This window comes from Aotus nancymaae, unplaced genomic scaffold, assembly GCF_030222135.1.
Source record: "Aotus nancymaae isolate 86718 unplaced genomic scaffold, 86718_ANA_hifiasm-v0.15.2.pri h1tg000075l, whole genome shotgun sequence".
Taxonomy (NCBI): domain Eukaryota; kingdom Metazoa; phylum Chordata; class Mammalia; order Primates; family Aotidae; genus Aotus; species Aotus nancymaae.
The window spans coordinates 4604423-4618288 of record NW_026988490.1 but is presented as its reverse complement, the minus strand read 5'-3'; the positions used below and the strand labels follow the sequence as shown (position 1 = coordinate 4618288).

The window sequence follows — 13866 nt, the reverse complement described above, 5'->3', positions numbered from 1 at the left end:
AACCCGGATTTTACAGTCCAGTGACTTCCCCTCTGAGCTTCGATATTTTTGCATTAAAGTAAAAAGATTGATCAAACTGATTTCTAAGGTCATGTTCAGCTTGTAGATGGGAAGTAAACAGGCCCTGGTGGGGTCACTGGGGTTCCTTCTGCAATATGTACCATTGGGGAGTCCCCTCAGATGGCACCCTGGCTCTGTCAGGTTTCAGACCTCAGAGTCTGAAACTTCTGGGACTGCTTTCAACATCTAGTGTCAAGAGCTGCTAGAAAATGACTTTTCCAAGGGAGTGTGGTAAAACACTGAATAGTCCTGACCCTCTGTGAGAGGGCAGGTGCCCTTGGCATGGGGTAGCAGACAGTCCAGCTGCCCCCAGCCAGGGCAGTCTGTGTTACTGGGAGGGTTTTGAGGGTGATGCTTGCTGGAGCAATGGAGGTGGGGACTGTCTTCCAAAAAGAAGCTTTAATGGACGACCCACAGTGATGGGCAGCAGAACTCTACAGCCTCTTTTTTTTTTTTTTTTTTTGAGACAAAGTCTCACTCTGTCACCTGGGCTGGAGCACCATGGTGTGATCTCAGCTCACTGCATCCTCTACCTCCCAGGTTCAAGTGATTCTCCTGCCTCAGCCTCCTGAGTAGCTGAGACTACATGCACATACCACCATACCCAGCTAATTTTTGTATTTTTGGTAGAGGCGGGGTTTCATCATGTTGGCCAGGTGATCTTGAACTCCTGACCTCAAATGATCCACCCACCTTGGCCTCCCAAAGTGCAGGGATTATGGGTGTGAGCCACTGTGCCCAGCCAAGTCTCTCATTTTTAGAGTGAAACTGAGACCCAGAGCCTGGAATAGTTTGGGAGCTGAGTTGCAAAGGAAATGAGCCTGAACGCTGGCACTGGGATTCAAGTGCAGGCTCTCACAGGGCCCCATTCTGGGCTCCTGTGAACAAATTACAGTAGAAGGGAGCTCTCAGATCCTCAGGTGTGCAAGTGGGGGTGCTGAAGTTTCCAGAGGCTACACAACTGAACAAAGCTGCATGTAAGTCTTATTCTAGAATTCTTGGTAACCAGGTAAGCTCTTCCATCAGCATGCGAAATGTGTGCACATAGGCATGCAGAACTTACTGGAAAGCCTTTCCACGATGACTGGTGGATTTTATGTTTTGCTTTCCTGGTTGCTTTTTGTGGTGTGGGAGGGGCCTAAGGTGAGGGTCAAGTTTCCATCCGCATCCAAAGCTCTACCCAAATAAAAACCCTTTTGAGTCAGCAATCTTCTACACAGGAGCTGATTCAAGCAAGGTTAACTGACCAGAGGGCTTGGAGTCACATATGGGAGAGACACCCTCCTTGTGCAATGTCAACTACCAGCTTTTGGGTGGTGAGCTGGCTTAGGGGCTGCTTGGTGGATAGGGGAGACAGAGCTCTACCTCACTCCCAAAAATCCTGGACCTAGAAGGAGCTAGAACCAGCTCACAGTCAGTGTCATCTCCATAACAAGGGCTCCTATATCAGTGACGGCTAATTCTGTGTGGGTCAGGAGTGCTGGTGACACCACCAAGGAAGTGGGGAGGACACAGCCCTGTCTGCAGTCAGCAGGAAGGCCGCTCAGAAGGCAGCTTCCACAGGCTGCTGCAGAGCTTCAAAGAACAGCCTCCGTCCCCTGTAAGAAACCCTCTGCCATCACTTCTAGCAACACTTCCTGTTTTTCTCTCTCCCCTCGGGTGGGATGCTGTGGCCTCCCAGCCAGGGAGGTAGGCGACAAAGACCCTACTCAAGTCCAGGCCTTGCCCAGTCAGACCCCTAAACAGCAAACCAGCCCAGAAAAAAGCAGGGAAAGCAAGTTTCAGGGTTTGTGGGATTTTGAAAAGGCAGAAGGAGCCCTCTATTCATTCTTTATTTGTTTAGCAAAAACTGTACGATGGAACTCCTTCCCCCAATGTATATACACGCATGAGAGTGTGTACATACATGCGTACATACACACATTAGAATGTGAACTACCTATATATACACACATTCACTTAGTTATATGTATTAGATCCACACACTGTCTATTCTGCAGAACGTATTTTGAAGAATGTGTTATTGGCCTCATTTTGAAGTTGTGGAAACTGAGACGCCCAGAGGTGAAGGAGGTTAAGTCTCACGACCAAAGTAAGAGACGGGAGACTAGAAAAGGCCCCCAAGCTGTACCCAGATCTTGGCAGAGGCTGGGGGCATGGAATGGTGAACTCTGGTCAGTCATTTCAGCCAACTAGAAAACAGTCGTCCGGGATCCCGATGTTTGGGGCAGGAAGGAGAAGTGCAGGAAGGCACTGTGACGGGTCCCAGCGCTGCACGCGCCTTACCCACCGCGGAGCCAAGCGGCAGTTTCCACAGCAGCCGGCAGGGGGCAGTGCACCTTGCCTTTTTGAAGCCTCCAGGCGCCCGGGCAGTGTTCGGGAAAGAAAACCAGGAGGCTCCACCCGCAGCATCTAGGAAAAGGCCAGGAGTAGAGCCAGCACGTAGTAGGTGCTCCAGGCACGTCTCGGGCACAGAGGGCTTGACTGATACATTTGAATTCCATTTTAGAGACTGGAAGGGAAGAAGGGGGCGTCTCAGCCCCTGCCAGCACCTTCCACCTTGGGGCCTTATCAATGAACACAGCTTAGCACCTACTACGTTGCAGGCGCCCTGGAGACCTCTGGACAACCCGGCTCCCTTCTCACCCCGTTTCCCTCGTTGGCGAGTCTGCCTCTTCCTTCCATCTCTTCCTCTCTACACACAAATAGCCGCAGAACGAGGGTGGGTGCTCGCTGTCTCCCTGGAGAACCAGCTCCTCGCAAATTTGAGGGGCATGAGGACCCGCGAGGGGGAGAAGTCGGGAGAGGCCAGGCGTGCCCGGGAAGAATCACTAGAAAGCCAGGCGAATGGCTGATGCGGGGACGCAGCGAGCCAGCACTGCCCTCAGGGCCATGGCTGTCTCCTTCTGCGGGATTACCCGGCCCATGAGACGCAGTCACCTGCCCAACCCCCACCCACTTGCGCGCTTAGGGGCGTGCACGTGTCCCCTCGCCGAACGCACCAACGAGCCCTGCGCCTGATATGGCCGGCGGGGACGCTGGCGTAGGAGTGAGGAGGGAGTCAGGGCTCTGGCCGACGGCAGATCAGAGGATCCCCACACGCTTCCCAGGAGACCCGCTGCAAGGCCAGGTGAAGGCGCGCTATGGCGTCTCTGTGCCAAGCAGGGGCGCAGGCTCAACCCCCCATCTCAAGTTCAGCCGCGTTTCCTCCCGCAAGGTCACACTCAAACACTCGCGCAGAGAAAGGAGGAGCTGAAAGTTGCGCCACTGTCCCGATTCCAAACTAACTGTACCCTCACCAGGGCGCCTCGCCCCGGTGTCACCGCTGCCCGCCCCCATACGCTCCCAGAAGGGGTCGCTCTGCCCCACGCAGGTCACACACGCGAGAGACATAGGCAAGTTGCTAACTTTTGTCAAATTATTTCTAGGAAGCTGCGGCGCCTAACGGGGTTGGGACGGATTCGGAGTTTCAAGTTGCCACTAACACCACTCTGGCCGTGCTCCCCTTGGCCCACCCACGTCCCCCACTCTCCACTACGCCGCGTTCCGGTCTCTTGTCCCGGGTGCCAACTTCACCCCCGGGTCTGGAGCACCACGCGCTGAAGGCGACCCCGGGGCCGAGAACCACCTCCCGGGTCTGTGCCTGCTCACAGCAGACTGGGGGACTTGATCCGGATACTGTCCCACGGCCGCTGGTCCAGATCACTGGCGCCCTCCGTGGTGTCCCAGCCTGTGACCCCAGATCCGCTCGAGAGCGCCTGAGCCTGGCCACCCAGCGAGGTCTCCTCCCACGGGCGGCCCCAGCCGGGGAGATCCCAGCCCGGCGCCGGGTGCAATGTCACTGGGGCTGCTTTCGGGAACCGCTGCCCGGGACTTGGCGTAGGTTCCCCGCAGAGCTCCAGGCAGCTCCTCCAGAGACCCCTAAGCCCGAACCTCCACCCTGACCTTCCTCTCCCAGAGCCCCGGGTGGTTGCCGTGGCTAAGAAGAGGTTTCCCTACGAGTGCCTTCCACTAGAATCCTAGGGGCTTCAGTCCCACCTCCACTGTCACACCCTCTGAGTCCCCTCCACACCCCTTCAGTTCCGGGTCCAGACAATCAACCCTCCACTCCGAGAACCCACAGGAAACTGCGGAGCCCCAACTCCGGCGGACGCAGCCCCCGCGCACCCCGAGCACGGTTCGCCTCCGCACGCGCACTCACCACGGCTGGAGACAAGCTGGAGTTTCCGGGATTCGGGCATGAGGGGGTTCCGAGGAGAAGAAAGGGGTGTGGGTGTCCCGGACACTCTCCCCCTTTCAGGCTCACCTCGCCTCTTCCTTCTCGCTCCGCTCCTCTTCTTCCTCCTCCTCCCTTCGGTCTAGGGCTCTTTGTCTTTGCAAAGTGTAGAAACTGTCTGGCACAGTGGGCTCCGCCGGCCGAGTCTGGAGGCGGGAAAGCGAGGAGGCGGGGTGAGGGTGGGAGCCGGCTCGGGAACACCTTCCCCCGAGTGTAACCTGAGTGAAAGGTGGGGCGACTGGGGAGGGACCGCCTTCCCTGGCCGGCTGAGCCGGGAGCCGGTGCGCGCCAGAGCCCGGCCACCGCCTCCCCCGCGTGCGGCCCTCCCCTGCCTCTGCCCAGCGCCCGCCCCTCCTGGCCCAGCGCCTTCATTCACCCCCTCCCACCCCGGCTCGGCTCGGCCTTCCCCTGTCTCCGGGCTTCCTGCAACCGAATTTAGCTCTACTAAACCACGTGGACCGCAGCGGGCTCAGCACAGGCCGGGCCTGGGAGACGCCAGACACGGCGGTGGCGCGGGGACCTAATTGGCGCCCCTCGAGGAGCTCCCCTCTCCCCGGCTGGCGGGGCTAAGGAAGAGCGCCCGGGAGGGCCGGGAGCCACTGGGGTCCCTTTCAGAAAGAAGACTGGCACGCACCGAGAGGATGGCAGCTCCCAGAAGAGCTGGAGTCGGGAGCACGGTGGGGAGAAAGGGCCGATCCCCTGCTGGCGACCCACTTCCTCTAAGGGCTCTGGACTCGAGGTGGGATTTAGGGAGGGGGAAGGGAGGAGCGCGGCTGGGCTGGGGGACACTGCCGTCCACAACCGCATTTGGAGTCACAGAGCCGGGCACCGCTGTCGGCCCTGGCCCAGCCCTTGCCCTGGCTCGCCTGCCGCCGCTTTTTCCTCCCAGATGCGGAGGCTGGTGCTTGGGGTTTGTGGATTAGACTTGCAGTTATTTAGCCTTCCCTCTTTTACAGGGAAGCAGGGGCGGTGGAGACTTATCTTGCTGAATGTCAGAGTGCAGGGTTTGGATGCTAAATGAAGTACACAAGTCATGTACATCTTTTTATGGTTTTTTGGTTCTGAGCCCCTTAGTGAGATTACCTCTTTCACAACTTTTCCGAGGAATGTTAGAGGAAAGAGGCACAGTTTGGCCTTAGGGTCATTGCATCCTTCCACCGCCCCATGCTCCAGCTGGAGAGAGATCAGCCTTTTGCAGTGGAAGGGAGGAGAGCTCCCCAGCCTTTGATTCATCAGAGGGCTGCTGTAGTACAGGGGTTCGGGCCAGGGCACGCAGGGTCACAGTTCTTGGTTCAAATCCTGCACTGCCACACAATGGAGGTATGAGCTTGGGCTGGTGACTGAACCTCTCAGCCTAGGTGGCTCTGTGCCTCTGTTTCCTCACCTGTGAGAACCGACCTAAGAAGTGTCTATCTGATGAGGTTGTCATGATGAGTAAGTGAATTCGTACATGTAGAACCTTTGGAACTGTCTTGTTGTTGTTGTTGTTTGAGATGGAGACTTGCTCTGTCGCCCAGGCTGGAGTGCAGTGGTGCAATCTCGGTCACTGCAACCTCTGCCTCCCGGGTTCAAGCGATTCTCCTGCCTCAGTCTCCTGAGTAGCTGGGACTACAGGTTCACATCACCGTGCCCAGCTAATTTTTGTATTTTTGTAGAGACGGGGTTCCACCATGTTGGCCAGGACGGTCTCCATCTCTTGACCTTGTGATCCATCCACCTCAGCCTCCCAAAGTGCTGGGATTGCAGCCCTGAGCCACCGCCTGGCAGGAACTGTCTTTGACATGTACTAAATTAGCTGTGTAGATGGTGGGTTTCTCCAGTGCCAGGTTCCTGCCCACAGCAGAAAAATGGCCTGCCCTAGAGGTTGGGGGCTAGGGTGTTGGGGAAGGCTTCAGGGACTTGGGAGAGAAAAGGAGAGATATTCAGAGATGAGAAAGATAGAAGAGAAACTAACTTTTAAAAGAGGGAGGAGAGAGAATGAGAAAAATAACTACTAGAACAGGAAGGAAAAGATGAGTAGTCTTTTAGGTGCTTTGGGACCTGCTCTGAGACATCTTGCCTGACACCCTTAGTTTCTGATATAATTCTAGAGAAGGGATGAGCCCTTTTGTCTGCCTGGACACATCCTGTGGGCTTTGCTCTTTCTGAAACTCAGATCAAGGTGTGCACTGCACCTGGTATTCTCCAGATTGCTTGTGTGCATGGGGGGAGGGTGCAGAGAGTTCTACTTGCATCAGCTACTGTCCCGTCAGCAGCAGCAGTAGCGTCTTTCAGCAAGAACGAGCTTCTAACATGCACCGGACTTTCAGCACCCGAGTTGTGGCTGCGAATATCATCTGGGCCAATAAAGAGTTTTTGGATGAAATGGCAAAAGTGTTGTTTATTGTATGGATCAAATAATGTATGGGAACATATTTGAAAAACAGGAAATGCTATACTAATATAAGACTACACCACTATATCTGAGTCAATTTTGTGGAAAGAGGATCAGATTTGGCAAGTAAGGAGCCCCGGGTCATCCAGCTGTTCCACTTTGCGGCCAAGAACAAAAAGCAGCTCAGTTTTGGCCGAGTTCTTACTGTATGTATTGTATATGCAATACTGGTAGTGGAGTAGGTTTGTTTAGACCAGGATCACCACAAACACATGAGTAATGCATTGAGCTGACGTTCTGATCACTAGGGACAGAAGTTTTTCAGCTACATTAATACATTGTGAGACCACTGTCTCATGTGCGTGTGGTCCATCATTGACCGAAATGTCAGGCAGTGCATGACTATATATGTGAATAGTGTAGATTGTATGTGTTGTGCCAAACATTTCTGCTAACTCAAATGCCCACCAAGCTTCTCAGGATTAAAGGGAGGCTTCAGGACCATGTCTTGGAAATTCCCCTGGAGACTCTATAGTGAAAAGAAAATTGCTTATTAATTGGCATTGTGGTGAAACACATATAAATCATCACCTTATTTGGATAAAACATTGTACATCAGATGCATCTTTTGCCAAGGGTTAACCTGGACAAGGCATTGTCTGAAAGCCCCACTTCCTTTCTGTTACATTTCTTTCCAGGTAACAGGGAAAGCCTCTCCCTCTCCCTTTTTTTTTCAGAGTTGTGACATTCCATGCCAGTAGCACTCTTAACACCCCCTAGGACTCTTTCCAGGGGCTGTGTGTCAGAAGTGTATGCATGCATTCCTCTTTGTCACCCTGAGTGTATCTCCCATCACCCCTTGCTGGAGAACAAGGAGTCATCATCATTACTGGGAGTGTCTGCACAGTGGGTCCCCGGAGAGCACTGACATTGATTTAGCGCATAGTGCCACCTCCTACCTTTGCAGAGCACCAGCAAAGCGCTCAGTAATGATGGTTAAGGAAATTGATTTCATCCTTTCCCTACCCCCTTTCTTGGCACAGCAGAGAGGAAAGATCCTAATGGGTTCTGATCCCATCTGGGTGATTGTGCAGAAAAGAAAAGGACTGCCTCACTTGTCAGAGATAAGTTCAGAAGTGCTGGGCACAGCATGTGGTGTTTTATGTTTTAGACAGTGTTTTCCTTAGGGCTCTTGGGACTGTGAGGAGCTCACTCAAGTTTCCTTAGGAAAAAAGACATTTTAATGTAGAGATGTGCAGACCAAAGCTGAAAGCAGAAGCTGGAAGGAGAGCGAGCCTGTGTCTGTGTCTCTGTCTCCCTCATGGCCCCAGCACTGTCCACCCTCCCCCTCTGTGCTCTGCTCTCTCCCTGCCCACAGGCTTTCTTTGTTAAATCCTGGGGTCTGCTTTAAAGTTTTCTGCATGTTTTTGGCCCCAGCCTTTCTGCATCATGGCAATTATAGAAACGATCTTTTCAGCTACACTTCCCACTATGGTTCCACCGGGTGTTTTAGTTTTTCCAGGAGGGGAATCTGATTGACAGGCCTCATTTACTGGGTGATGAATCACCAATCTGACACTGAATAGACTGCCCAGGCAGCCTGAGCCCTGCCCCCATGAATAACTGTGCAGAAGGACAGTCCTCCAGGAGATGTTGCATTAGAGGGAATGTGGGAGACATTCTCTGAGAATCTTGGCAGGCATTTGAGTTAGCAGAGCTCTCTGGAAGAACCCATGTAACCTGCACTTCACATGTACAGTCATGCACTGCATAATGATGTTTTGGTCAACAAAGGAATGTGTATATGACAGTAGTCCCCTCTGATGGCACCGATAAATTCCTGTCACCTAGGAATGTAGCTTGCATAATATCAGCTCAACACATTACTCATGTGTTTGTGGTGATGCTGATATAAACAAACTTACTTCATGGTAAGTATGGCACATATAATAGGTACAGTACATAATACTTGATAATGATTATAAACAGCTATGTTACAGGCTTATGTATTTACTGTACTATACTTTTTTTTTGAGACAGAATGTCACTCTCATCGCTCAGGCTGGAGTGCAGTTGCATGATCTCAGCTCATCAGTACCTCTGCCTCCCGGGTTGAAGCACTTCTCCTGCCTCAGCTTCCCACATAGCTGGAATTACAGGCATGCACCACCATGCCTGGGTGTGTATTTTTAGTAGAGACAGGGGTTTCTCTATGTTGGTCAGGCTGGTCTCGAACGCCTGACCTCAGGTGATCTACCCACCTCAGCCTCCCAAAGTGCTAGGATTACAGGTGTGAGTCACCACACCTGGCTGCTGTACTATAATTTAAATCATTATTTTAGAGTGTGCTTCTTCTGCTTATAAAAACTAAGCATTTACTATAAAACAGTATTCTGTGTCATACTGGCAGTGGCCTCATTCATCTCATTTTTTCCTGACTGCATCATTTTCTCTTGTGCTTGATTTAATTTCATGTTGTTTTGTTCATCATGTTTCCTAAGCATACAGAATCTATGGCTAATGTTGCCAAAGAGAGGCCACATTGAGTAATTGTACTTATCCATTCTCACACTGCTAAGAATGACATACCTGAGACTGGGTAGTTTATAAAGGAAAGAGATTTAATGGACTCACAGTTCAACACTGTAAGGAGGCCTCAGGAAACTTAAAATCACTGCCAAAAGAGAAGCAAACATATCCTTCTTCACATGGCAGCAGGAGAGAGAAGAATGAATGCCCACTGAAGGGACAAACCTTTTATAAAACCATAGATCTTGTGAGAACTAACTCATTATCATAAGAACAGGATGGGGGAAACTGCCCCCATAATTCAGTTATTTCCACCTGGTTCTTCCCATGACACATAGGGATTATGGGAACTACAACTCAAGATGAGATTTGGGTGGGGACACAGCCAGACCATATCAGTGAATGACCTAGAAATGAAATTAAAAGTGATTAAAGACCAGCGAGGTAGAAAATTGGTGACCATTATTGCTTGCCATGCACGTAGGTTGCATTCCATCTTAGCTACGATCTTGGAGAACAAAAACAAAGTGATAAAAGTTGAAACGATCTGCTTCATTGATGGCAGTGAGACTGTCAACAATTTAAGAAAGGCCTATACCAGATACAGAGAAACTTCTTATGACCCAGATTGAAGACTAGACACACACGTCTATTATTCCTGCCTGCCCCATGATGATCCCAGCCAAAACAGAAAGTTTGTGATGTTGAAAAGGCTGGACTCAACTAGGATGTTGACTTTACTGCTAGCTCTGGGTGGTTTAAATGACTCAAGAATGGTTCTTATTATATAATATGAAAGTGAGTAGTGAGTCTGTGAGAGCTGATGTGAAGGCAGCTGAAGAATTTTTGGAAACTGTAGATAAGCTGACTGTGGAGGAAATGTACTTGCCAGAGCAAACCTTCAATATGGATGAAACCTCCCTATTCTGGAAAGAGATGCCTGAAATGACTTTTATCCATAAGGAAGCCAAGTCAACATCAGGTTTCAAGGCTTTTATGGACAGGGTGACAGTCTTGCTTGGGGGAAATGGTGCAGGCTACCAACTGAAAGCCTTGGTGACCTGGCACAGTGAGAACCCCAAGGCCTTCAAGCACAGCACAAAGCACATACTGCCAGCAGACTGCAGGAGTCATGAGAAGTCATGACGGATGCACCTCCTCTTCCAGGATGCTCTCCTGCATTGCTGTACCCGGGAAAGGAAACGGACTGTTTGGAGAATGATCCACCTTTCAAGATTTTACTTATTGTTCTTAATGCTCCCACACGTGCTCTTTTTATTGGTGATCTTCATCCCAATATCAAAGTGATATTTCTTCCTGCAGTGATATTTCTTGATCCAAACAATAGACGAAGTGATATTTCTTGATCAAGGATGGATCAAGTGATATTGGGATCAAGTGATATTTCTTGATCCAAATGATGGATCAAGGAGTTATAGCAGCTTTTAAGATCTACTACCTGAAGAGGGAGGACTTTTGCCCAGGCTTATACTGCAGTGGAGGAAGACACTGAGAAGATGCTGATGAAATTCTGAACAGCACCAAGAACCTTGCTTAGGCTTGGGATGTGTCACCGAGGACTGTAGGCATGACACCTAGAAGAAGACACTCAATGTTTGTCGATAACTTCAAAGAATTCGCCAAGGATGAGGAAGTTGCAAAAATCAAGAAGTCTGTGGTTGACATGGCCAACAAATTTAACCTGGGTATGGATGAGGATGACATTGAGTAATTCCTAGAGGGGGTTCTTGAGGAAGTGACTAATGGGTTGCCATTGGAACTGGACTAGGAGTGCATAGCTGAAGAAGAGATAAAAGAAAAAGAAACTGCAGGAGAAAGAAAAAAAGAACTCCCAAGAATATTCACAGTGAAGTGTTTAGCAGAAGCTTTTTCAGACTCCAACAAGCTCCTTAAGAAGTTTCACTAATAGAGAGGAAAGTTCATGGTGCATTATCTGTCTAAAAGCAAATTCAGGATTTAGAAAACATCCTTTGAGCTGAAGTTTCAAAGCAAAAAAAAAAAAAGAAAGGAAAAACCAAACAAACCAAGCAAACCACCATGGACATAGTTATGAGTAGATCAGTGATGGGGATACATTCTGAGAAATGCATTGTTAGGTGTTTTCATCCCTTTGCCAACATCTTAGTGTACTTACACAAACCTAGATGGTAAAACCCACTGCACACCTGGGCTATATAGGTCTAGCCTATTGTTCATAGGTTGCAAACCTGTACAGTGTGTTATTGTACTGAATACTGTAGGTGGTCATCTCTCCATGGTAAGTATGTATGTATCTAAACCCACTAGACATAGAAGAGATACCATAGAAAAGCAATATGACAGATAAAAATGGTATGCCTGTATAGGCCACTTAACATAAGTGGAGTTTGTGTAACTGGAAGTTGCTCTAGGTGAGTCAGTGAGTGAGTGAGTGTGAAAGACTATATACTATTATGAAGGCTGTACACTTGGACTACACTGAATTTACATAAATTGATTTTCTTCAATAATAAATTAATTCTAGCTTATTGTTGCATTTTTTACTGTATATACTTTTTTAACTTTTTTGTAATAATACTTAGCTTAAAACACAAAAACATTGGACAGCTGCACTAATTTTTTTTTTTTTGAGACCAAGTTTCCCTCTTTCACCTAGGCTGGAGTGCAGTGGCACCATCTTGGCTTACTGCAACCTCTGACCCCTGGGTTCAAGCAATTCTCCTGCCTCAGCCTCCCAAGGAGCTGGGATTATAGGTGCCTGCCACCATGCCCAGCTATTTTTGTGTTTTTTAGTAGAGTCAAGGTTTCACCATGTTGTCCAGGCTGGTCTTGAACTCCTGATCCATCCACCTCAGCCTCCCAAAGTGCACCTGGCCTAAAATTATTTTCTTTATATCCTTATTCCACAAGCTTTTTTTTTTTTTTCTATTTACAAATTATTTACTTACCTTTTAAGCTTTTTTGTTAAAAATTAAGACACAAACACCCACATCAGCTTAGGCCCACACAGAATCAGTCATCAATATCATTGTCTTTCACGGCACATCTTGAACCATGAAAGGTCTTCAAGGGTGATAACATGCATAGAGCTGTCATCCCTCAAAGTAACAGTGCCTTCCCCTGGAACACATCCTGAAGGTCCTGCCTGAGGCTGTATTACAGTGAACTCTGTGAGGTTTGCATAACCATGAAATTGACTATTGACACTTTTCTTGTAATGTGTCTCTTTCATTAAGTCACTCCAGACTGTCTTAGACCCGAAATCTATGCTAAACCAACTGATTAGTCTTGGTCCATCATGTCCATCCTAATCTCTTTGGCAAAAATTGGCTCAGGAGTGAGTAGCTTTAATCCCTACTTGGACCACCAAGATTAAGAGATAAATATATTGAGTCTTCTAGGCAAAAAAATTCTAAGAGTAAGCCCTGGACATAGCTTATTTCTAACTGCACATGAACAAGAGAGCATTTTTAGCACGGTAGCTCTGGAAGGGATCTTTGTGCCCATGAAGAACACCAAATAAAGACATTAGGTTCAGAGTCCTCATCACCCTATTCCAGACAGAAATCTATTCCGGACTTTCTGTTTCATGAGTCAATAAAATTATTTTGCTTACTCCACTTTAGGTCACAGTTCTGTTACTTGCAGAAAAACGCTCGATAATGATGGTCAGATTAATTTTCCTAAAGCCCCTCTCAAGTCATTTCCAAGCTCAAAACGCTTAAAACATTTGTGGGTTCCCATTGCTTAGGGATGTCAGTCCAGAGTTCTGAGTCTAGCAGTTAAGGCCCTCCTTGGTGTGGTGCCAATGTATGTTTCTCACTTGTTTCCTTCCAATACTCCTCTCTACAAACACTTTCATAGCAAGCATGACTCAGCCCAGAAGCTCTGGTTAAATTATATGTTACATTCTTAAAATCAGCAGAGATCTCTATCTTGCTGGGCTGGTGAAGTCCCCAAGATATATACAAGTCCAGAGGGCTAATTCAGGGTCTAGTGTGAGGAAACCCTGACTCCTGGCAATCCTCACTGCTTCTGCACTTTCCTGGTCTGCGAGATCCATAAGGATCATGGTTTCTAGGTTTCAGCTGGCCCAGATATGTGTATTTCTTAGGATAGCCATAACCAGCTACTATGAACTGGGTGGTCAGAAACAGCAGATGTTTATTTTCTCACAGTTCAGGAGGCTGCAATGAAGATGTTGAAAGAATTCGTTCCTACTGGAGACTCAGAGAGAAACTGTTCCATGCCTTTCTACATGACTCCATCTTAACTTGTTTAACCAATTACATGTGCAAAGACCCTACTTCCAGATAAGATCAAATTCTGAGTTTTCTGGTGAGTATGAATATTTCAGGGACATTATTCAGTCCACTAAACCAGAGCCACCCACATCTCCACGGCCACTTCTTGAGCAGATGGCTTCCATTCTCCGTAGTGCCAGCTGACGGCCAGCCCTGGAAACCCTTTTCATCCTTTTATTTCTGGTGTTCTCAGAGGCAGACTCCTGTCCCCCCTTTTCATGTAAATGGATTTAAGTTTGATTTCCAAGAAGCCAGATCTTCAGCAACTTCTAATGTTCCCTAAGGCAGCAGTTCTTGAGGTAAGAAAACATTAAGGGCCTTAC

The 13866-nt window shown here is 48.9% G+C and overlaps 2 long non-coding RNA genes across 2 annotated transcripts in view; both read right to left on the bottom strand.

Annotated features, from left to right (window-relative positions):
• LOC135271094 (uncharacterized) overlaps window positions 1-4446 on the bottom strand; it is a 58586-nt gene extending 54140 nt beyond the window's left edge. Inside the window, exon 1 of the long non-coding RNA XR_010339215.1 lies at window positions 4262-4446. This is a non-coding gene — a long non-coding RNA (uncharacterized LOC135271094). The remainder of the gene's footprint in view (window positions 1-4261) is intronic.
• The window catches only part of LOC135271095 (uncharacterized), a 469429-nt gene that overhangs the window by 114506 nt on the left and 341057 nt on the right, over window positions 1-13866 (bottom strand). The window lies entirely within an intron of this gene.